This window comes from Penaeus japonicus, unplaced genomic scaffold (assembly GCF_977035675.1).
Source record: "Penaeus japonicus unplaced genomic scaffold, GWHDUDI00000001_assembly GWHDUDI00000024, whole genome shotgun sequence".
NCBI lineage: Eukaryota > Metazoa > Arthropoda > Malacostraca > Decapoda > Penaeidae > Penaeus > Penaeus japonicus.
The window spans coordinates 32,008,564-32,032,318 of record NW_028234426.1 but is presented as its reverse complement, the minus strand read 5'-3'; the positions used below and the strand labels follow the sequence as shown (position 1 = coordinate 32,032,318).

The following is a 23,755-nucleotide window of genomic DNA, read 5'->3' as shown; positions in this document are numbered from 1 at the left end:
TGGCAAAGTTTTTTTTGTTGCTAAGTGTGGTCAGTGCAACACTAAGGAAGAGATGTGTACCTCACGTGGCGGAATGAAAAGATCTAGTGAAGTCATGAATGTAGAAACTAATCGTTATGACTTGCACACTAAAATAGTGAAAGCCACCTTGCCATCTCGTGGTTATCATGGAGTGCTTGATTTCTGTGCTAATTTCAACATGCATCCACTATCTGAGAAGACATATTTTGAAATTGCACAGGAGGTAGAGGAGAAGAAAGCAGCCGAAGGTGAAACATACGGGCCCGGGATTGCGGCGGTGGACCTGTAGTACACCTGTTTGGTGAGCATTGTCAATGAGGAGAGGGAAGGCGCTCATTGCTGGAAAAACAAAACGCCTCTCCAAGGATTTGGTAATGGGAAGACACCCCAGCAGTGAGGCATTTCGCCGATAAAAGCGCAAAAAAAGATGCTGAACAAGGCACTTCTGGACACGACACCGTGGTGGGTCGGTAGTGTTTTTCTTCTTTTTTTTATGTACTATATATTAGAATTACAAGTTGATTCGTTGTGTATAGTATCAATATGAGCCAGAGAGCTTTGTGTGTGAAAGCAATGCCAATCATAAAATAAATAGCGACGTTACATTATACTGAACTCTTTAAACGCCTGTATCTCAAAACTAAAAATTTTGACATTCAAAAAATTCTCAAACATTTAAAAACAATTAAAACTTCTTGTAAACGTTCATGTTGATACATATTGGTTGTCCCTTAATCGTGTAATTTCGTTTTTTTCGATAAAGTGAAAAACTTGTTAGGAAATTTTATTGAAGAAATAATGGCGATCGGCGCGACGTCGCGCAAACATGCTTCTTACGGCCTCGATAACGCATTACGTATTGCGAATCTAAAAACAAACTAAGTTACATGCTCTTCGTATCGTATTTGAGTATTTCTATGTAGAAGCAGGTGTCTCTACGACAAAAAATAACACCACAGGAAGCTGTGACGTAACGAAAAACGTTATGACGTCTTAACGTAGGCCGGAATGACATACATTTTCTTGCTAACCTAAAGTCGACATTCATAATTTGGTTATACCCTGAAAGTTTCAAGTTCAAAGACCTTAAACTTTTTTTTTTTTTTTACGTGCATTATTTCGGATTAACAATGACTAAAAAACGAATTTTAGTCAAAAGATCGGTGAAACTAACCAAATTATCGTTAAAGGAATAAACAGCAGTTAGATTTGACCTAAGATCATTTCTCCTACGCGTGCAAAAAAGGTAGCTCCTTGGTAGCCAGTTTTCGTTATATCTAAAAATAAATAAGGTGTCAATGATATCACTGATTTACCATGGCAAACCTAACCTAGTACCCGACTTACTGTAGTATAGATTTGATCCTCTTCCATTTTGGCTTGAACTATTCCTATTTGGGAAACGTGATCTTCCCAAATTGTGAAGTTTGTGAAGTCCCTGTTTGTCTATGCTGAACCAAAGACTGAAAAACTATATTTCCCGGTGAATGATATTAATCAATTTATACGCACTGACTGACGTATTTTTGAAATTATATTTATCAAGAAGAGGTGATCACAACCAAAACAGCAAATACACCTGTAGCATGTGTGAATCCATTCGTGTATGTGTATATGATAATATATGATAACAAATATGAATAGATTAATAAATAGATAATTTCACACATACATACAGATAAAATATGGCACGGTATTGCATTATATGGTTAAGTACGGGTAAATTGCGAATCACCAGTGAATGTAACTAATCATGAAAAAAAATCTATATATATATTCATATATATGTATATTTATATATGTATAAATATATATAAGACAGACCCTGCACTTTACCAAATATTGCAAAGCTTATTGCTAAATGAAAATAACTACATTGCTCAATTTGAAATATTTAATCAACAATCACTGTATTTTGGTAATAAGCCTCCGTGGCACAATTGGTTAGCGCGTTCGGCTGTTAACCGAAAGGTTGGTGGTTCGAGCCCACCCGGGGGCGCTTCTTTTGAAAATAATAGCGGTTTTAGATTCACTGAAAGACTATTATATAAGGCAGGAAAACACGGGGGTGTCTTTCGCCCTATACACCAAAACAGAGACCCCATTCTATAATAAAAATGAAATGACCGAGATCTCTAATTAGTGCTAACGTATCTGTAAAATAAATAAATGCGGATATCACTAAAAAATAAAATGCATACTTTGCATTTATATTCATACGCGTACACACCCCAACACATACACACACGTGTGTGTGTGTGTGTGTGTGTGTGTGTTTTAGTGTGTGGACATGGAAACTATATACCATCTCCATAAGCAGAAACCCTTAAATCATGTATTACACATGCAGGCCAACAGTGTTCCAACTTAGAGTGACGATATTGCTGGTGAGGTGGCGGGCTCGGCGAACCACCCACCTCGGAAATAATACTAATTACCATTATTGCTACTATTATAAGTCGTAGTAGTTTTTATTAGTAGTACTATTATTGTTACTGATATCATTGATTATATAACTAAGTATTATCAATGCCATGTTATATTTTTGCTTGTGATTATATGAATAATCATTATTACTGTTATCACAACCTCAACTTTATCTATTATCACCCTTATCATCTTATATACCGTACTGTATAGATGTAATGATAGTTATATTTTAACTATTTCTAAAATTATTTCAGTTAAATTAATATCAGAACTAAGAAAAGCATTCGAAAAGAACCAACAGCTATTCGTGGCCTGAACATTTTCCAGATCACTATCTAGCATAAGTTCTAGACGTCACTGATATTTCCTTAAGCAGTGTATTTAAGTATCATTATCGTCAACATAATCTTGTAGCCCTTGTCATTATCATATATGTTGTACTGCTGATTTTACTTTGTGATATTAATATTGCTGTTAAATAAGGACAATAAAACCAGCGGATTATTTGAGAGCTTTAGTTACCTATATTTTTTAAGTACTGATATACACATTTGTTTAAGACAATAACTTCTCTCTAAAGGCAGTAGTATTATAGAAGTGCCACTATACAATTGTGGGCTCATGTCGTTTCTAAATTGCACGTGACAGCTCACGGGAAGTAATAGAGATTGCATTTACCTACGGCATTATGACTAAAGAATTCGCCCCCGGGTGGGCTTGAACCACCAACCTTTCGGTTAACAGCCGAACGCGCTAACCAATTGTGCCACGGAGGCTTCTTAATGTGCGAATATATTCTATTACAAACCAAACAGGTAACCAAGAATTTTGCAACTCGAGATAATGTTTGAAATAAATGGTTGATATTTTATTTACCGGAAAGTAATTCTTTAGGAAGATGTCAGCTTGCAAGTTACAGGAAGCAAAACACTTCTTTGTAGCACAAACTGATTTTAGTAACACTCACTTAGGTGAAATTGTTTAACAAATGGATCAATTGGATGTTTTGTTGGCATGGTAAGACTTTCGAAATGGAATAAAGCTTCTTCAACAACATACGGGAAGCTAAGCTACGAACCATAACTCATCATCTACTTATTTGTCTTAGGAGCTGTTGTAGAACTACGCGGGATTGACGGACACGCCCATTTCAGGGCGGTGGCCCTCTGCCCCCCCCCCTTATTCTGAAGAATTAGATTTGGGAACTTACTATAAATATTTAATAAATGTTAATCCACTGCTTAGTCGCCCTCCTAACCAGCAGTGTCCCGCTAGATGCCCCTTCAGTGATAGCCGCCTAAATCTTAATATTTTATTTTGATTGATTTTGGAATCATACTTTATCACAATCAATGAAACATATTCATGAAGCACTGTAACTGTACTGATGCTGTTCAATACATATATTTATATATATATATATCGTGCTCCATTCTAAGATGCAATCATTTGAGGATATATATCAAGTGATACATACTACGTATTCCTATTGCTATAATGATAATGCTCATTAGTGAAAAAATCGAGATTTTCTCGATTTCATGATTTAAGGAATTAGATTTAGATAGTGCCAACTATTTAATTTGCAGGTTAAAAAAACTACCTTCGGATTTGAGAAGCTGGTAATGGAGTTCCGCAGTTTGTTGCTCAGCTCCTTGTGTATCATGTTAACTCATGTCTTTCATTCGGGGTTCTTGAGAAGTTAAAGCTCATTTCATTCCACTTCTCTGTTTCATATTGTAAAGAAATTATTTAGTTTAACCACAGCAACAGGTCTTCAACTAATTGTTCCTGTTAAAAAATGCTAAAAATTGTCTATCTCTGTCTTGTGTTTTCCGTAATTCAGAAAAGTCGTTTATTTGCTGATAAAATGACAGTATACACATTGGTAAGCTACCTTAAAATTACATACTGTTAATACCACTCTCCCTGTACTAGTTCGTCCTTGCCCCCCCCCCCCATTCCCTTAAATCTTCAACAATCGAAATATTATCATTATTTTAACACTCAAGAGAATTATAAAAATAGAGAACTCCCCTACCACTGATTTCCTCTTCCCCTGGAAATTACTCACGCCACCCTAGGGGTTCTGAAAGAGCCACCTGGTTAAAGAAAGGAAAAAAAAACGCTGTGTTAAACAGTTGGATTCATCATGCCATCCTGTTCCAAATATTATTTCAACTTTTGTTTAATATGTAATAGAAAGTTTCCATATCACTATATGCCTCTTTGGCACAATTGGTTAGCGCGTTCGGCTGTTAACCGAAAGGTTGGTAATCGACCAACCCGGAGACGATTACTTTAGATCACGATGTATGTAGTAGATGATCAAACTCCTACTAAATGACAAACCACACACGTCAGAAGAATGGAATGGCCGAGGCACTGGACTCTGAACGGTGTCACGGACTTTGGACTGCAACTTTGTTATCAGTCAGCAACAAGTTACTAGGTGGTGACATTTCATTACTATTTTTGTTATTTCCATTTTCTAATAATGACAGTAAGTATAGTAACGATAACATAAAAATATATTATCCCCGAAAAATCATGGAAAGGGTTAACCATGTAAGACCAAGTAGTCCTGTTAAGGGGCAACTCACCCTCTGATATAGTCGAAATATATGAAAAAAATCGAAATTGAGATTTGAGGGGATTAAAAGTGTACATATATGTAGCAACATATAGGAACACGAATTTAAATCCCGCGAAGCTTCTACGCCGCGCACGTGGCGTTTAAAGGTCCGAGGGGCACCCATTAAAGGGCGCGCGCGAGTACGGCCCATGTGCTTCTGTATATTGCGCTCATTTTTCCTTGTTTTCCTCTGTGTTTTCGTCTGAGTAATTCTAGATACACCTGGCAGCAACAATCACCTCACCCGCCACTCTGTCGGCTCTCCTCTCACACACTCAGCATGCATGCTGCAGCTCTTGGCTTCCCATGCTAATAAACACCGTTGGTTCATATTAGCTGTATTGTTTCTTGTTGCTACCCTTTCCAACATCAACAGAAGATCACCATGCCACTTACACCAAGGCAAAAGCTTTCAAAAATGTGGGAAATTAGGAAGAAGAAGGCTGCAGAGCGGAGAGTATCGCTAGCTGGCCATGCGGCAGCCACCGACATGACCGCCGTCCTCACCACCTCCGCGTCCGAAATTACGCCTCCTGTTGCTTCTACTAGCACTACTTCTCCTAGTCCTGAACCCTCATGCACCACACGATCCAAGCTGAAGTTAGATCTTAGTGCCAGCATGAACATCGAAGCCACTGAAGCTGACACTGGGGGAGTTTTTGTTACTTGATAAAGACAAGCTGCTGGAGTGGGTGTGTTCATTTGCTCGTTGTGCGTGCGGGAACAAAATGATAGTGAAGGAAGGTCGTGCTGGAGGCATGGCAAATTTTTTTGTTGCTAAGTGTGGTCAGTGCAACACTAAGGAAGAGATGTGTACCTCACGTGGTAGAGTGAAAAGATCTAGTGAAGTCATGAATGTAGAAACTAATCGTTATGACTTGCACACTAAAATAGTGAAAACCACCTTGCCATCTAGTGGTTATCATGGAGTGCTTGATTTCTGTGCTAATTTCAATATGCATCCACTATCTGAGGAGACATATTTTGAAATTGCAAAGGAGGTAGAGGAGAAGAAGGCAGCCGAAAGTGAAACATACGGGCCCGGGATTGCGGCGGTGGACCTGTAGTACACCTGTTTGGTGAGCATTGTCAATGAGAGGGAAGGCGCTCATTGCTGGAAAAACAAAACGCCTCTCCAAGGATTTGGTAATGGGAAGACACCCCAGCAGTGGGGCATTTCGCAAAAAAAGCGCAAAAAAAGATGCTGAACAAGGCACTTCTGGACACGACACCATGGTGGATCGGTAGTGTTTTTCTTTTTTCTATGCACTATATATTAGAATTACAAGTTGATTCGTTGTGTATAGTATCAATATGAGCCAGAGAGCTTTGTGTGTGAAAGCAATGCCAATCATAAAATAAATAGCGACGTTACATTGTACTGAACTCTTTAAACGCCTGTATCTCAAAACTAAAAATTTTGACATTCAAAAAATTCTCAAACATTTAAAAATAATTAAAACTTCTTGTAAACGTTCATGTTGATACATATTGGTTGTCCCTTAATCGTGTAATTTCGTGTTTTTTCAATAAAGTGAAAAACTTGTGTTAGGAAATTTTATTGAAGAAATAATGGCGATCGGCGCGACGTCGCGCAAACATGCTTCTTACGGCCTCGATAACGCATTACGTATTGCGAATCTAAAAACAAACTAAGTTACATGCTCTTCGTATCGTATTTGAGTATTTCTATGTAGAAGCAGGTGTCTCTACGACAAAAAATAACACCACAGGAAGCTGTGACGTAACGAAAAACGTTATGACGTCTTAACGTAGGCCGGAATGACATACCACATTTTCTTGCTAACCTAAAGTCGACATTCATAATTTGGTTATACCCTGAAAGTTTCAAGTTCAAAGACCTTCAACTTTTTTTTGTCAGAGGATGATCTGCCCCTTAATACGTGCATTATTTCGGATTAACAATGACTAAAAAACGAATTTCAGTCAAAAGATCGGTGAAACTAACCAAATTATCGTTAAAGGAATAAACAGCAGTTAGATTTGACCTGAGATCATTTCTCCTACGCGTGCAAAAAAGGTAGCTCCTTGGTAGCCAGTTTTCGTTATATCTAAAAATAAATAAGGTGTCAATGATATCACTGATTTACCATGGCAAACCTAACCTAGTACCCGACTTACTGTAGTATAGATTTGATCCTCTTCCATTTCGGGAACCTGTTTTCCAAGCTCTTCCATTTTGGCTTGAACTATTCCTACATGGGAAACGTGATTTTCCAAAATTGTGAAGTTTGTGAAGTCCCTGTTTGTCTATGCTGAACCAAAGACTGAAAAATTATATTTCCCGGTGAATGATATTAATCAATTTATACGCCCTGATTGACGTATTTTTGAAATTATATTTATCAAGAAGAGGTGATCACAACCAAAACAGCAAATACATCTGTAGCATGTGTGAATCCATTCGTGTATGTGTATATAACAATATATGATAACAAATATGAATAGATTAATAAATAGATAATTTCACACATACATACAGATAAAATATGGCACGGTATTGCATTATATGGTTAAGTACGGGTAAATTGCGAATCACCAGTGAATGTAACTAATCATGAAAAAAAAAATCTATATATATTCATCTATATATATTTATATATGTATATATATATATATATATATATATATATATATATAAGACAGACCCTGCACTTTACCAAATATTGCAAAGCTTATTGCTAAATGAAAATAACTACATTGCTCAATCTGAAATATTTAATCAACAATCACTATAACATGGTAATAAGCCTCCGTGGCACAATTGGTTAGCGCGTTCGGCTGTTAACCGAAAGGTTGGTGGTTCGAGCCCACCCGGGGGCGCTTCTTTTGAAAATAGTAGCGATGTTTTAGATTCACTGAAAAACTATTATATAAGGCAGAAAAACAGAGGGTGTCTTTCGCCCTATACACCAAAACAGAGTCTCCATTTTATAATGAAAATAAAATGATCTCTAATTAGTGCTAACGTATCTGTAATTAAATAAATGCGGATATCACAAAAAAAAAAAAAAAAAAAATGCATACTTTCCATTTACATTTATACGCGCACACACCCCACACATACACACGTGTGTGTGTGTGTGTGTGTGTGTTAGTGTGTGGACATGGAAACTATATACCATCTCCATAAGCAGAAACCCTTAAATCATGTATTACACATGCAGGCCAACAGTGTTCCAACTTAGAGTGACGATATTGCTGGTGAGGTGGCGGGCTCGGCGAACCACCCACCTCGGAAATAATACTAATTACCATTATTGCTACTATTATAAGTCGTAGTAGTTTTTATTAGTAGTACTATTATTGTTGCTGATATCATTGCTTATATAACTAAGTATTATCAATGCCATGTTATAATTTTTCTTGTGATTATATGAATAATTATTATTACTGTTATCACAACCTCAACTTTATCTATTATCACCCTTATCATCTTATATACCGTACTGTATAGATGTAATGACAGTTATATTTTAACTATTGCTAAAACTATTTCAGATTAAATTAATATCAGAACCAAGAAAAGCATTCGAAATGAATCGATAACTATTCGTGGTTTGAACATTTTCCAGATCACTATCTATGATGATAAGTTCTAGACGTCACTGATATTTCCTTAAGCAGTGTATTTAAGTATCATTATCGTCAACATAATCTTGTAGCCATTGTCATTATCATATATGTTGTACTGCTGATATTACTTTGTGATATTAATATTACTGTTGAATAACGACAATAAAACCAGCGGATTATTTGAGAGCTTTAGTTACCTATATTTTTAAAGTACTGATATAGACATTTGTTTAAGACAATAACTTCTCTATAAAGGCAGTAGTATTGTAGAAGTGCCATTATTCAATTATGGGTTCATGTTTATAAATTGCACGTGACAGCTCACGGGAAGTAACAGACATTGCATTTACCTACGGTATTATGGACTAAAGAATTCGCCCCCGGGTGGGCTTGAACCACCAACCTTTCGGTTAACAGCCGAACGCGCTAACCGATTGTGCCACGGAGGCTTGTTAATGTGCGAATATATTCTATTACAAACCAAACAGGTAACCAAGAATTTTGCAACTCGAGATAATGTTTGAAATAAATGGTTGATATTTTATTTACCGGAAAGTAATTCTTTAGGAAGATGTCAGCTTGTAAGTTACAGGAAGCAAAACACTTCTTTGTAGCACAAACTGATTTTAGTAACACTCACTTAGGTGAAATTGTTTGACAAATGGATCAATTGGATGTTCTGTTGGCATGGTAAGACTTTCGAAATGGAATAAAGCTTCTTCAACAACATACGGGAAGCTGAGCTACGAACCATAACTCATCATCTACTTATTTGTCTTAGGAGCTGTTGTAGAACTACGCGGGATTGACGGACACGCCCATTTCAGGGCGGTGGCGCTCTGCCCCCCCCCCCCCTTATTCTGAAGAATTAGATTTGGGAACTTACTATAAATATTTAGTAAATGTTAATCCATTGCTTAGTCGCCCTCCTAACCAGCAGTGTCCCGCTAGATGCCCCTTCAGTGATAGCCGCCTAAATCTTAATCTTTTATTTAAATTGATTTTGGAATCATACTTTATCACAATCAATGAAACATATTCATGAAGCATTGTAACTGTACTGATGCTGTTCAATACATACATATATATATATATATATATATATATATATATATATATCGTGCTCCATTCTAAGATGCAATCATTTGAGGATACATATCAAGTGATACATACTACGTATTCCTATTGCTATAATGATAATGCTCATTAGTGAAAAAATCGAGATTTTCTCGATTTCATGATTTAAGGAATTCGATTTAGATAGTGACTACTATTTAATTTGCGGGTAAAAAAAATCTACCTCCGGATTTGAGAAGCTGGAAATGGAGTTCCGCAGTTTGTTGCTCAGCTCTTTGTGTATCATGTTAACTCATGTTTTTCATTCGGGGTTCTTGAGAAGTTAAAGCTCATTTCATTCCACTTCTCTGTTTCATATTGTAAAGAAATTATTTAGTTTAACCACAGCAACAGGTCTTCAACTAATTGTTCCTGTTAAAAAATGCTAAAAATTGTCTATCTCTGTCTTGTGTTTTCCGTAATACAGAAAAGTCGTTTATTTGCTGATAAAATGACAGGCTACCTTAAAACTTCATTACCACTGATTTCCCCCCGATCTGGAAATTACTCACGCCACCCTAAGAGTTAAACAGTTGGATTCAGCATGCCATCCTGTTGCAAATATTTTGTTTTCAATTTGTTCTATCTGTAATAGAAAGTTTCCATATCACTATATGCCTCTGTGGCACAATTGGTTAGTGCGTTCAGCTGTTAACCGAAAGGTTGGTGGTAATCGCCCAACCCGGGGGCGATTACTTTAGATCACAATGTATGTAGTAAATGATCAAATTCCTACTATATGACAAACCACACACGTCAAAAGAATGGAATGGCCGAGGCACTGAACTCTGAACGGTGTCACGGACTTTGGACTGCAACTTTGTTATCAGTTAGCAACAAGTTGCTAGGTGGTGACATTTCATTACTATTTTGCTATTTCTATTATTCTAATAATGACAGTAAGTATAGTAACGTCAGTAACGATAACAGAAATAAAAATATTTTTTCCCGAAAAATCATGGAAAGGGTTATCAATGTCAATACGTGCATCATTTAGGATTAACAATGGCTAAAAAACTAATTTCTTTCGAAAGATTTGTGAAACCAACCAAATTATCGTTAAACAGCAGTTAGAATTGACCTGAAAAAGGTAGCTCCTTGGTAGCCAGTTTTCGTTATATATATATATAAATAAATAAAGTGCCAATGATATCACTGATTTGCTATGACAAAACTAACCTGACCTAGTGGAGTATAGATTTGATCCGCTTCCATTTCAGGAACCTGTTTTCCAAGCTCCTCCATTTTGGTTTGAACTATTCCTATATGGGAAACGCGATCTTCCCAAGTTGTGAAGTTTGTGAAGTTCCTGTTTGTCTATGTTGAACCAAAGACTGAAAAAACTATATTTCCCGGTGAATGATATAAATAAATCAATGCGCATTGACTGATGTACTCTTTTTGAAATTATATTTATCAAGAGGTGATCACAACCAAAAGAGAAAACATGTATGTATATGCCCTCGCACACCTGTAGCATGTGTGTATCCTTGTGTGTATGTGTATATGATAACTAATATGAATAAATTAATAAATAGATAATTTCACACACAGATTAAATATGGCACGGTATTGCATTATATGTTTAATTACGGGTGAATTGTGAATCACCAGTGAATGTAACGAATCATGAAAAAAGAAATATACATATATAACACACACACACACACACACACACATATATATATATATATATATATATATATATATATATATATATATATATAAAGGACAGACCCTGCACTTTATCAAATATTGCAAGGCTTATTGCTAAATGAAAATAACTACATCGCTCAATTTGAAATATCTAATCAACAATCACTAACGTCAATAAATAAGCCTCCGTGGCACAATTGGTTAGCGCGTTCGGCTGTTAACCGAAAGGTTGGTGGTTCGAGCCCACCCGGGGTCGCTTCTTTTGAAAATAAAAGTGATGTTTTAGATTCACTGAAATACTATCATATAAGGTAGAAAAACAGGGGGGGTGTCTTTCGCCCTATACACCAAAACAGAGACCCCATTCTATAATAAAAAAGAAATGATCGAGATCTCTAATTAGTGCTAACGTATCTTTAAAATAAATAATGCAGATATCACTAAAAAATAAAATGCATACTTTGCATTTACATTCATACGTGCACACCCACCCACACATACACGTGTGTGTGTGTTCGTGTGTGGACATGGAAACTATATACCATCTCCATAAGCAGAAACCCTCAAATCATGTATTACACATGCAGGCCAACAGTCTTCCTACTTAGAGTGACGATATCGTTAGCGAGGTGGCGTGCTCGGCGAACCACCCACCTCGGAAATAATATCAAGTATCATCATTGCTACTATTATAAGTCGTAGTAGTTTATTATTAGTAGTACTATTATTCTTACTGATATCATTGCTTATATAACTAAGTATTATCAATGCCATTTTATATTTTTCTTGTGATTATTTGAATAATTATTATTACTCTTATCACCTCAACTTTACCTATTATCACCCATATCATCTTATATACTGTATTGTATATATATTTTTTAACTATTGCTGAAAATATTTCAGATTAAATAAATATCAGAACTAAGAAAAGCATTCGAAAAGAATCGACAACTATTCGTGGTTTGAACATTTTCCAGATCACTATCTATGAAGGTAAGTTCTAGACGTCATTGATATTTCCTTAAACAGTGTATATAAGTATCATTATCGTCAACATAATCTTGTAGCCATTGTCATTATCATATTTGTAGTACTGCTGATTTTACTTTGTGATATCAATATTGCTGCTAAATAAGGACAATAAAACCAGCGGATTATATAGTTACCTATATTTTTTAAGTACTGATATACACATTTGTTTAAAACAAGAACTTCTCACCAAAGGTAGTAGTGTTGTAGAAATGTCATTACACAATTATGGGCACAGTCCGTTTCTAATTCGCACGTGACAGCTCACGGGATGTAACAGACACTGTATTTATCTACGGCATTATGGACTAAAGAATTCGCCCCCGGGTGGGCTTGAACCACCAACCTTTCGGTTAACAGCCGAACGCGCTAACCGATTGTGCCACGGAGGCTTGTCAATATGCGAATATATTCTATTACAAACCAAACAGGAAACCAAGAATTTTGCAACTCGAGATAATGTTTGAAATAAATGGTTGATATTCAAAGGCACCGGAAAGTAATACTTTAGTAAGATGTCAGCTTGCAAGTTACAGGAAGTGAAGGACTTCTTTGTAGCACAAACTGATTTACAAAAAAATATTACGAAAGGCACAATATAAGAATACGTTTTAGCAACACTCGCTTAGGTGTAATTACTTGACAAATGAATCAGCTAGATGATCTGTTGACGTGGTTAGACTTTCGAAGTGGAATAAAGCTTCTTCAACAACATAAGGGAAGCTGGGCAACGAATCATGACTCATCTACTTACTTATCTTTGGCACTGTTGCAGTACACGCCCATTTCAGGACGGTGACCCTCCCCCCCCCCCCTATTCTGAAGAAATAGATTTAGTAAATGTTAATCTATTGCCTAGTCTCCCCCTCCTAATCAGCCGTGTCCCCCAAGGTCCCCCTAGCTTTTGGAATAATATGTCATCACAATCATATCTATAAAGTACTGATGCTGCTTTATAGTACTTTATGTACTGATGCTGTTTAAAGCATATATTTTTCTACATGCATTGTTCACCATTCTAAAATGCAATCATTTGAAGACGTAAAGTAATATGAAGCGATACATATTAAATATTCATATTGCTATATAGATAATGCACTTTAGTGAAAAAAATCATGATTTTATCCATCCAACTCTTTAACTATTTCCTTGCGGGGCGGGTAAAAAAATGTTACTTCCGGATTTGAGATTCTGGTAATGGAGTTATGTGGTCTGTTGCTCAGCTTCTTGTGTATCATGGTAACTCAATGCCTTTCATTCAGCGCCTCGAGAAGTCCAAGCTCATTTCAATCCACTTCACAGGTTAATATAGTCCAGAAACTATTTAATTTAAACAAAGTAACAGGTCTTCTAATTGTTCCTGTTAGAAAATTGCTAAAATTCTTTTCTCTGTCTTGTGTCTTTCGTAATACAGAGAAGTCGCTTATTTGATAAGATGACAGTAGCCTATTCAAGTATCAATTATACTCATTGTCAGGGTACCTTAAAACTACATAATGTTAATACAACGCTCCCTGTACTAGTTAGTCCTTGCTTCCTCACCCCCCCCCCCACGCACCTTCTTTCCTCACATTTTCAACAATCGAAATACCATCATGATTTGAGCACAAACCCTTCAATTATGCAGGAGTGTATTATCGTATCAAGATTATACTTTATATATAATGTATTAACTTCAGTACCATAGTTACGGTCAAGGCTCTCTGTAAGTATTTGAACTCTTAAAGATTCTTCAATTTCTAACCAGTTAAGCTTACAAAAATAGAGAACTCCCCTACCTTTGATTCCCCCTCCCACCCTAGGGGCTCTGAAAGAGCCACATGGCTAAAAACCGCTGTGTTAAACAGTTGGATTGATCATGCCATCTTGTTCCAAATATTATATCAGTTTGTTCAACATGTGATAGAACATTTTCAAATAAATTTATGCCTCCGTGGCACAATTGGTTAGCGCGTTCGGCTGTTAACCGAAAGGTTGGTGGTTCAAGCCCACCCGGGGGCGATTACTTTAGATCACCATGCAGTTGGTAAATTATCAAACTCCTAATGAATTCCGTGACAAACCATACGCAGCAGAACAATGGAATGGCTGCAGCATTGAACTCTGAACGTTGTCACAGACCCTAGATTGCTATTTTGTCATCATTCAACAAGTTACTGGTTAGTGACATGACCTTTATTACTATTATTGTTATTCCCAGTATTCTAATAATGACAGTAAGTATAGTAACGTTAATAGGAATAGAAATCCCCCCTCCCCCCGAAAAATCATGAAAAGGATTAAATATGCAAAACCAAATAGCCCTATAAATTCCTTTTTGGTGACTAAGTGCTTGTGAAACCATCTATGGGAAAGATAAAACTATGGTGGATGGTGTACGTTCCCGTCGTCGTCAGTAGGTTGTCACACTTGGTGCCCTTGGGCATTTCGGCAGGAGCAGGAATTCCTTACCCACAACACAGAAAATTGTGAATATTATCTAGGAGATAACAATATATTCAAACATGGTGGGGGATAATAAGTGACAGTGCCGGAGTTGGTGTATTAGAGTGCCGCCTCCCAACTTACACGATAAGGTAATTACAAAAGGTATCTTGGATGAATGCAAAATGTCAGGTGGCAAGTTACTCTGACTACTCCAAGTTCAAAATTTGTATGGCTCTGATTTTGTCGACCTAGACAACTGTCTAATTTGCATTTTGTGTAACACCGGTCCAGAACAAGGTAGTGAGGAATACTGAAACCGGCATTTTAATCTATAGATGGATGTTCCAATCAACTGTGTCCAGGAAGCATCCTGAGGTTTGTTAATTCAGTAATCTAAACATCCACGAATTCTGCGGGGTATGAATCATACGCATTGCCTATTGAGCAAAAAGTGTTTTAAAATAGTAACAACGCTTATTATTCACATCAACATTCTGAAATTCATTTTATTTTATTCACTATTATTTTCAATCCAATGAAGTCTGGTATGTATCCGAGGTGGGTGGATAAGACAAGCGCGCTACCTCGCCAGCAATATCGCCACTCGAAGTTGGAAGACTGTTGGCCTGCATGTGTAATACATGATTTGAGGGTTTCCGCTTATTGAGATGGTATATAATTTCCATGTCCACACACATAAACACATACACGTGTGTGTGGGTACGTGCAAATGAGCGTGTGTATTTTACAGAAAAAAGTGAAAGAGAGAGAGCGTGAGCATACATACACACTAATGTATTTCATAATATATGTTGTTTCATATCGATGTTTTGCACTTATATTGGGCATGTATTTTTAGATTAATACACGTGTGTATATTTAAAATGTAAAGGTACGCATGAAATATAATATAATCATCAAGACGGGAATTTCTCTTTACAATTATGGACAAATTACAACAATGTAAATGCAAATTGTGCATATATTGTTTTGCGATATCATAATTTATTCATTTTGCAGATACGTTAGCACTAATTAGAGATCTCGATCACTTCATTTTTCTTATAAAATGGGTTGGGTTTTTTGTTCTGGTGTATGGGGCGTAAGATAGCCCGTTTTTCTGACTTTTCAGTGAATCTAAAAATCGCTTATTTTTGCAAAAGTAACGCCCCCGGGTGGGCTCGAACCACCAACCTTTCGGTTAACAGCCGAACGCGCTAACCAATTGTGCCACGGAGGCTTATTATATGTGATGATTGTTAATCAAGTGATGCAAGTTAAGTGAATTAGTTATTTTTTTCATTTAGCATGTTAATCAATAAGCATTACTATGTGTGACAGAATATAGGTTATCTCTCATTTTTCTTCATGATTCGTGATATTCACTGATGATTCGTAATTTTTTTCTCTTGTACGGCGAATGATAGATACTTACCCGTAGTTAAACATATAATGCAATTTTATTTGTATATATGTGTGTGTGTGTGTGTGTAAAATTATATATTTATTTATTCGTATCAGCAACCATTCATACGTACACGCAAGCATACATATGTGCATACATACATGTTTGCTCTTTTTTCGCACACATTTGTTTACATATATATGTAAAAATAAGATTGGGAGTTTAATAAGAAGAGACTTACACACAAATGTACATGGGTGTGTGTGTATGTATATGTATATATATATATATATATCTGTAAAAATATATAGCGGCGCGTGCGTGTAAGCAGATATGGATTTAGGTTATATTTTGTATATATAATTTAAAAAAGATGATGTAAGTTAATGCGTGGTTTTTAATAGATATATTGATATCATTCAACAGGACACTTGCTGCAATGCTCAGCGTTTATTATCTGATAAAATTTTATATGAATGCCAGGATATGGTGCAGTAAACTGTGGCATGAATCATGTGTCCTTAGAGTCAATAATGAATTTAAAGAAATATAGTCTTTCAATGTTTGGTTCAGCCTAGAACAAGCAGGGATTTCACAACATGGGAAGATCACGTTTCCCATATAGGAATAGTTCAAGCCAAAATGGAGGAGCTTGGAAAACAGGTTCTTGAAATGGAAGCGGATCGAATCTCGATCTAAGTCGAGTGCTATGTCTTCACCATATATCATTGCTGCACACATATTTAATTAGCCCTACAAGTCAAGGACACTTTTATGAAGGGACATCTTTATATGAACATAGTTAGTTATCTTAACTAACTAACTAACGATGAACTGATTTCGTAATTTTTTCCCTTCCTCAGTCTATATTTAGATCATTTATATTTTCGGTTTTATTACTAAATGGGAGGAATTACGGTTGCTATTGTAAATCAGTGATATCATTGGCATTTTATTTGTTAGATATAACTCTTTCCGGAGTATTCGCACATGTAGGTCACGAGTGTTGCCAGGTCAAATTTAACTGCTGTTTATTCATTTATCGATTGTTTGGTTAGTTTCTTCGATCATCTGACTGAAATTTATTTTTATGTTATTGTTATTCCGAAATGATAAATGTACTGATAGGACTATTTGGTCTTACATGTTTAATCCTTTCCATGATTTTTCGGGGGAAACTGTTTTTTATTCCTATTATCGTTACTGGCATTACTATACTTACTGTCATTGTTAGAATGCTGGGAATAACGATAATAGTAATAAAGTTCGTCACCAACCAGTAACCTGTTGCTGAATGATAACAAAAGTGCAGTCCAGAGTCCGTGACACCGTTCAGAGTTCAATGCTGCGGTCAATTCCATTGTTCTGCCGCGTGTGGTTTGTCACGGAAATTAGGAGTTTGATCATTTACCAACTGCATGGTGATCTAAAGTAATCGCCCCCGGGTGGGCTCGAACCACCAACCTTTCGGTTAACAGCCGAACGCGCTAACCAATTGTGCCACGGAGGCATGTATTGATGAGGAAACTTTCTATTAGATATTGAACAAATTTATATAATATTTAGAACAAGATGGCGTGACGAATCCAACTGTTTAACACATAGGTTTTTAACCTGGTGTCTCTTTCAGAATCCCTAGGGTGGCGTGAGTAATTCCCAGGGGGAGGGGAAGTGAATGGTAGGGGAGTTCTCTATTTCTGTAAATCCCAAGTCTATAAATTTAAGAATCTTTAACAGTTCAAATACTTTCAGAGAGCCTTGACTATATAACTATGATACTGAAGTTTAATACTTTAGAAAGTGTAATCTTAAAACGGTAATCGTTAGTCTTAAATGATTGAATTGTGTGCTCAAATCATGATGGTATTCCCATTACTGAAGATTTGAGGAAAGGGAGGGGGGGCTAACTAACTAGTTCAGGGAGCATGATATTAACATTATGTAGTTTTAAGGTAGCCTACCAATGAGTATAATTAATACTTGAATAGGATAGTCATTTTATCATCAAATAACCGACTTGTCTGTATTACGAAATACACAAGATTGATGTAAACAATATCAGTAATTTTCGAACAGGAACAGTTAGTAGAAGCTACTGAACTATATGAAACAGAAAAGTAGAATGAAATGAGCTTGGAATTCTCAAGAACCCCTAATGAAAGGCATTGTTACCATGATACACAAGAAGCTGAGCAACAAACCACAAAATTCCATTACCAGATTCTCAAATCCGGAGGTAGCATTTTTTAAATCGAATATTTAAATCATGCGACCGAAAAAATAATGATTTTTTCACTAATGTCCATTATCTTTATATCATTATGTATACATTATACATTATCTTTATATCATTATGTATACATTATACATTATCTTTATATCATTATGTATTATGTATGTATCGGTTCACATATATCTTCAAATGATTTAAGAATGGAGCACAATGTATATACAAAAAATATGTATTGAACAGTATCAACATAGTTGCAGTGCTTTATAAATATGTTTTAATGATTGTTGCAAAGTATGACAAAATGAACAATGATTTATATTTAGGTGGCTATTACTGAGGGAGCACCTAGGGGAATACGGCTGATCAAGACCGGAAGACTAGGCAATAGATTTACATTTACAACATTTTCATAATAAGATCCCAAATCTAATTCGTCAAAATGGGGGGGTGAGGGGTCACTGCCCTGAAATAGGCGTCTCCGTCAACCCCGCGTAGTTCTGCAACAGATCTAAAGATTAGTAAGTGAATAAGTCGTGATTCGTTGCCCAACTTTATTCTACTTTGAAAGTCTAACCACCACAAGATCTTCTAATTGTTCCATTTGTCAAACAATTTCACCTAAGTGGGCGTTGCTAAAGATTATTTGCATATTGTGTCTTTCGTAATATTTTTTGTAAATCGGTTTGTGCTACAAAGAAGTCCTTTATATCCTGCAACTTATAAGCTATCTTATTCAAGCATCATTTTCATTTTCTGGTATCTTGAAATAACAACCACTTATTTCAAACTTTATCACGAATTGCAAAATTCTTGTTTACCTGTTTGGTTAGTAACAAAAAATATTCGCATCACAGTAAGCCTCCGTGGCACAATCGGTTAGCGCGTTCGGCTGTTAACCGAAAGGTTGGTGGTTCGAGCCCACCCGGGGGCGAATTCTTTAGTACACAATGCCGTAGATAAATGCAATGTCTGTTACATCCTGTGAGCTGCCACGTGCAATTTAGAAACGGAATAAATGTATGATTGTTTAATGAATGACATCAGTACAATCCTACTACTATGGTGAGTAAATCAGCAGTACAACAAATATAATAATGACAATGACTATAAGATTAGGTTGACGATAATGATACTTAAATACAATGCTTAAAGAAATATCAATGACGTCTAGAACTCATCTTCATAGATAGTGATCTGGAAAATGTTCAGGCCACGAATAGCTGTTGGTTCTTTTCGAATGCTTTTCTTAGTTCTGATATTGATTCAATCTGAAGTATTTTTAGCAATAATTGAACATATCACTATCACTACTACTATACAGTACGGTATATGATAAGATGATAAGACTGATAAGAGTTAAAGCTGAAGTTGTGATAACAGTAATGATTATTATTCTTATCATAACAAGCAAAAAAATAAAATGGCATTTATAATACAGTTATATAAGCAATGTTGATATCAGTTACAATACTACTACTACTAATGATTTACTTCTAGGGCCTCTAATAGTAGCAATAACAGTAATAACAACAATATTAATAATAGTAGTAAGAATGATATAATAAGTATAATGGTGATCCTATAATACTATTACTGCTGTCACTGATGATGATGGAGATAATATTATTAATAATAATAACTATCTCCGGTGACGATTCTTGACAGATAAACATTGTATTTACAAGCAGTGTGTTATTAATTTATGTATCTAGGTCAAAATCCACATTTATTTATGGTATATGCAAATGAGATCTCTTGTCACGTTAGACTTCAATGTCGCTTTACACCTGAAAAATAGCTGAGTTGATGAATCTTCAGTTCAAGGGTTGTACTGAGATGAGTATTTCGTATGCCATTGCTTCTGTCATTGTTAGGACACAATAACAATTGTAATGCAGTAACGATGAAACGATGAGTTCAGGTTGACACTGCAGTTGAAGATCTATAGGGTTAGAGCTTTAATGATCAGGAGCAGGGTCGCCAGTGTCTGTGTCTTGATATCCAATCAGGAATGTCGATTCCAGAGTGACTTCTTGGTAGTTTCTGTCCACCTTGAGACTTCATACAGTAGGAGGAGCTGTCTGGTCAGTGACTGCGCTATCTTGAATACCAGAGCGCCAAAGAGGAAATATGAACGCCAAGGTAGGGCCAGTCACATGGTCTTCATGTTCAGAAAGTAACAGTGTACCAGGTATCGGCGCTCAGGGGAAGTATAAACGATATGACTTGCCGATCACTTTACGGAAACGCCAGAAGATGAGAATGTTAACTATGCGACTACTTATGGATTAAGACATATTAAGGGGATAGGGTCTTGACTTAATCTGTAGTAACCTTGCACGTATTTAGGCTGTCCGTAACAGCAATAATTATGTAATTAGATGCATTTTAGCAGGCAAAAATTATATCTTATTCAAGCAGTGTAACTAAAAGTTTCTAATTTATTGCAAGCCTCTGTGGCACAATCGGTTAGCGCGTTCAGCTGTTAAACGAAAGGTAGGTCGAGCCCACCCGGAGGCGATTACTTTAATTCATAACTTAAATAATCAAATTCCTGCTATATTCTGTGACCTACTATGGGAATGGAATGATCGCAGAGCTGTACACGCATGAACATTGTATTCCACTGCTGAATTTGATGAGGTTACTGTTACATGTATACACATTCAGCATTTAAGAAACATGAATAATAGAAAACATATATTTTTTCAACATTAGCACAAAAATGTAATGATGATGACAAAGACTATCAATGTAAGGAAGATGATTAACGAATAATTGTTGGCTCTTTTCTTAGTATATTTAATGTTATTGGCCCTGATATTGATTGTAGTAGGAACTTTCAGGAATAGTTTCGATTCATTATTAGATTATGTTTAATTATTACTATAAAGTACTATCATTGTTACTATAAAGTATGGAATATGATGAGATGATAATGATGAAGACGATGCGACTTAGTTGAGGATGAGGTATGGTAACCCTAATAGTAAATATCAATATTATTACCACAATTAATAAGACGAAATAATAATTCACCAATAGTCATATACTATTGGAATTATAAAAATATAGATAATAATCATGATAATACAACACTGTTACAAATAATAATAGTAATGATAATAAAATGGTTTCGAATTGCAATGATAAAACGACTTTGGAATGGTTAGTGAATACTTATTTATATCCAAAGACGATACTGTATACAAAAGATGCACTTGTATACTGGATTTACAAATGAAACCTCTCGGCACTTCAATTTTCAAATTATTCCATTCTAGTAAGAAAAACAACTGAATCCAGAGTGGAGAACGAAATAAAACAAGATTAATGAATCTTCAGTTCCAAGGGTGTACCAGATTTTCTCAAGCATGAGTATCTCATATATTATTTATGTTTATTTAGCTTGAAACTAGAAATGGCCTTGCAATGATCATTATTAACGTTGCCGTTGAGATAAAATAATAATTACAATGTAATATTGATGGTGTGATTGAGTTGCGGTTGAGATTGATGACAATTAGGACAGTTGAATACGTGCTATATAATGATCAGGAGGAAGGGGAATTCCTCGGGGCGCCAGTGATGCCTGAATCCCGGACTCTTCTGTCTTGACCTTGAATACAAAATGTTGATTCCAGAATTATCTTTGCTGACCTCTCGGGGAAAGAAGACCTTTGTCCAACTTGAGTCTCTGACCAGGTGGTATATGTCAGATATTACATCTGTTGTCATTGACGTGTTGACACTGACTCCGCCTTCTTGGTCACCAGGACGTCAAGGAGGAAGTATGAATGGTAATATAAGAAAGATGTGAAGCAATGAAATCAATTTGTCACATAAAGTATATAGAATAATGAAAGCATGAGATGATAAAGAAATGTCACTCAAAATAAATACGGTTTACATACCGGTAGGTTTACGAAGCGAGTATTTAAGCTTCAGGTTAAGAACACAGTGATAATCTCGAATACATAGCCTTACAGTGATCCTTGAGTAATCAATGTGCGAGTAAAAATCTTTCGAGTAACATCTGGGGTGGGATAGCAGTCGGACTCTTATTTTAACAGCCGTGACCTGATCTAAGGTGTGGTATTTAACCCTGCTTTAGTAGAGGTGGATCTCAGAGACCCACACCCCTTTGCACAATTTCTAGTACAGCAACTTCTAAATGCCCATGAGCCCTATTCTCCTCAGTAGCTTTCTGACGTTTTGCATCCATACAAGGAGTGAGGGGGGTTACTTGTAAGTCATTTCCTTTTTTGTATATGAGGGTAGTTGGATTTGTGAAGCCCACGTCTGCCAAAGGTACAGGGTGTAATGACAAATTCAATAAACTGTCCGGACTGTCTTCCCTGACTTGAACACCTCAAAATTACTTCCTGGACATTTACAGAAGAGGTGGTGGATCTGCCCTACGAAGAGACAGGAAGACACTAACTGCACAATAGCTGTCGCAAGCCAGTGTGCCTTCAGCACTCACTCGGCATGCTATGTGATAAGACAGAGGTAACAAAATCATCATACACTACAATTTATTCTTATAGATTGTGTATATGTTTTCAACATGATGCAACATGTTAAAAAATAGATAAATAGAAAACAAGTACTCGCACTTTTCTCCCCTCTTCCGCAGATGTGATTGTAGTGTGTGACTGATCGACTTCACAGCAGGAAGTTCCATTCCATATTGAGCTTTATGAATTGTCAAGGATCCATTCAGATTTTCTTTTTCTTAAGAAAATCTGTAATACATGACTATTTTTCCCAACTTGTCTTCTTCAAAGAAACAGAAGCATATTTCCTGAATATTCTAACTTTCGGGTATGACCGACCTAGATCTACCTGAGATGCAACCAGCACAAGCTCTACCTGAGAAGGGTTAATCATGCGGAGCCATTCATGTATGGTGTCGATGTTTGGCATGCGATGCGACGCCACTAGGTATATTATCGTAATTTGCAACAGGATAGATCACAATTGGTTACATATGCAATGTTGCATTAAACATAGGTATCTAACCGTAAATTAGAATTATCTTAGCATACAGAAGAAACAAATTCCAGCTAGCAGATAGTCAACAAAATGAGGTCGGTGCATATGAATATGAATAATCCTGGGTGCGGGTAAATGAATATAATGCTTTCCGAGATGAGAAACTCGTAATTGAGTCCTGTGATTTGTTCAGCTCGATGTTTTT

General features: G+C 36.2%; 10 non-coding genes across 10 annotated transcripts; 5 read left to right on the top strand and 5 right to left on the bottom strand.

Moving 5' to 3' along the window:
- The first annotated feature begins 1,946 nt into the window (after positions 1-1,946).
- TRNAN-GUU (transfer RNA asparagine (anticodon GUU)) lies at positions 1,947-2,020 on the top strand. The gene has a single exon. It is a non-coding gene; the product is annotated as a tRNA-Asn (tRNA).
- A 1,133-nt stretch (positions 2,021-3,153) lies between these two features.
- TRNAN-GUU (transfer RNA asparagine (anticodon GUU)) lies at positions 3,154-3,227 on the bottom strand. Its single transcript has one exon. It is a non-coding gene; the product is annotated as a tRNA-Asn (tRNA).
- A 4,629-nt stretch (positions 3,228-7,856) lies between these two features.
- On the top strand, positions 7,857-7,930 carry TRNAN-GUU (transfer RNA asparagine (anticodon GUU)). The gene has a single exon. It is a non-coding gene; the product is annotated as a tRNA-Asn (tRNA).
- A 1,128-nt stretch (positions 7,931-9,058) lies between these two features.
- On the bottom strand, positions 9,059-9,132 carry TRNAN-GUU (transfer RNA asparagine (anticodon GUU)). The gene has a single exon. It is a non-coding gene; the product is annotated as a tRNA-Asn (tRNA).
- A 2,505-nt stretch (positions 9,133-11,637) lies between these two features.
- TRNAN-GUU (transfer RNA asparagine (anticodon GUU)) lies at positions 11,638-11,713 on the top strand. Its single transcript has one exon. It is a non-coding gene; the product is annotated as a tRNA-Asn (tRNA).
- Positions 11,714-12,805: 1,092 nt separating this feature from the next.
- TRNAN-GUU (transfer RNA asparagine (anticodon GUU)) lies at positions 12,806-12,879 on the bottom strand. The gene has a single exon. It is a non-coding gene; the product is annotated as a tRNA-Asn (tRNA).
- Positions 12,880-14,414: 1,535 nt separating this feature from the next.
- On the top strand, positions 14,415-14,488 carry TRNAN-GUU (transfer RNA asparagine (anticodon GUU)). The gene has a single exon. It is a non-coding gene; the product is annotated as a tRNA-Asn (tRNA).
- A 1,592-nt stretch (positions 14,489-16,080) lies between these two features.
- TRNAN-GUU (transfer RNA asparagine (anticodon GUU)) lies at positions 16,081-16,154 on the bottom strand. Its single transcript has one exon. It is a non-coding gene; the product is annotated as a tRNA-Asn (tRNA).
- A 1,601-nt stretch (positions 16,155-17,755) lies between these two features.
- On the bottom strand, positions 17,756-17,829 carry TRNAN-GUU (transfer RNA asparagine (anticodon GUU)). Its single transcript has one exon. It is a non-coding gene; the product is annotated as a tRNA-Asn (tRNA).
- Positions 17,830-19,409: 1,580 nt separating this feature from the next.
- On the top strand, positions 19,410-19,483 carry TRNAN-GUU (transfer RNA asparagine (anticodon GUU)). The gene has a single exon. It is a non-coding gene; the product is annotated as a tRNA-Asn (tRNA).
- The last annotated feature ends 4,272 nt before the right edge of the window (positions 19,484-23,755 follow it).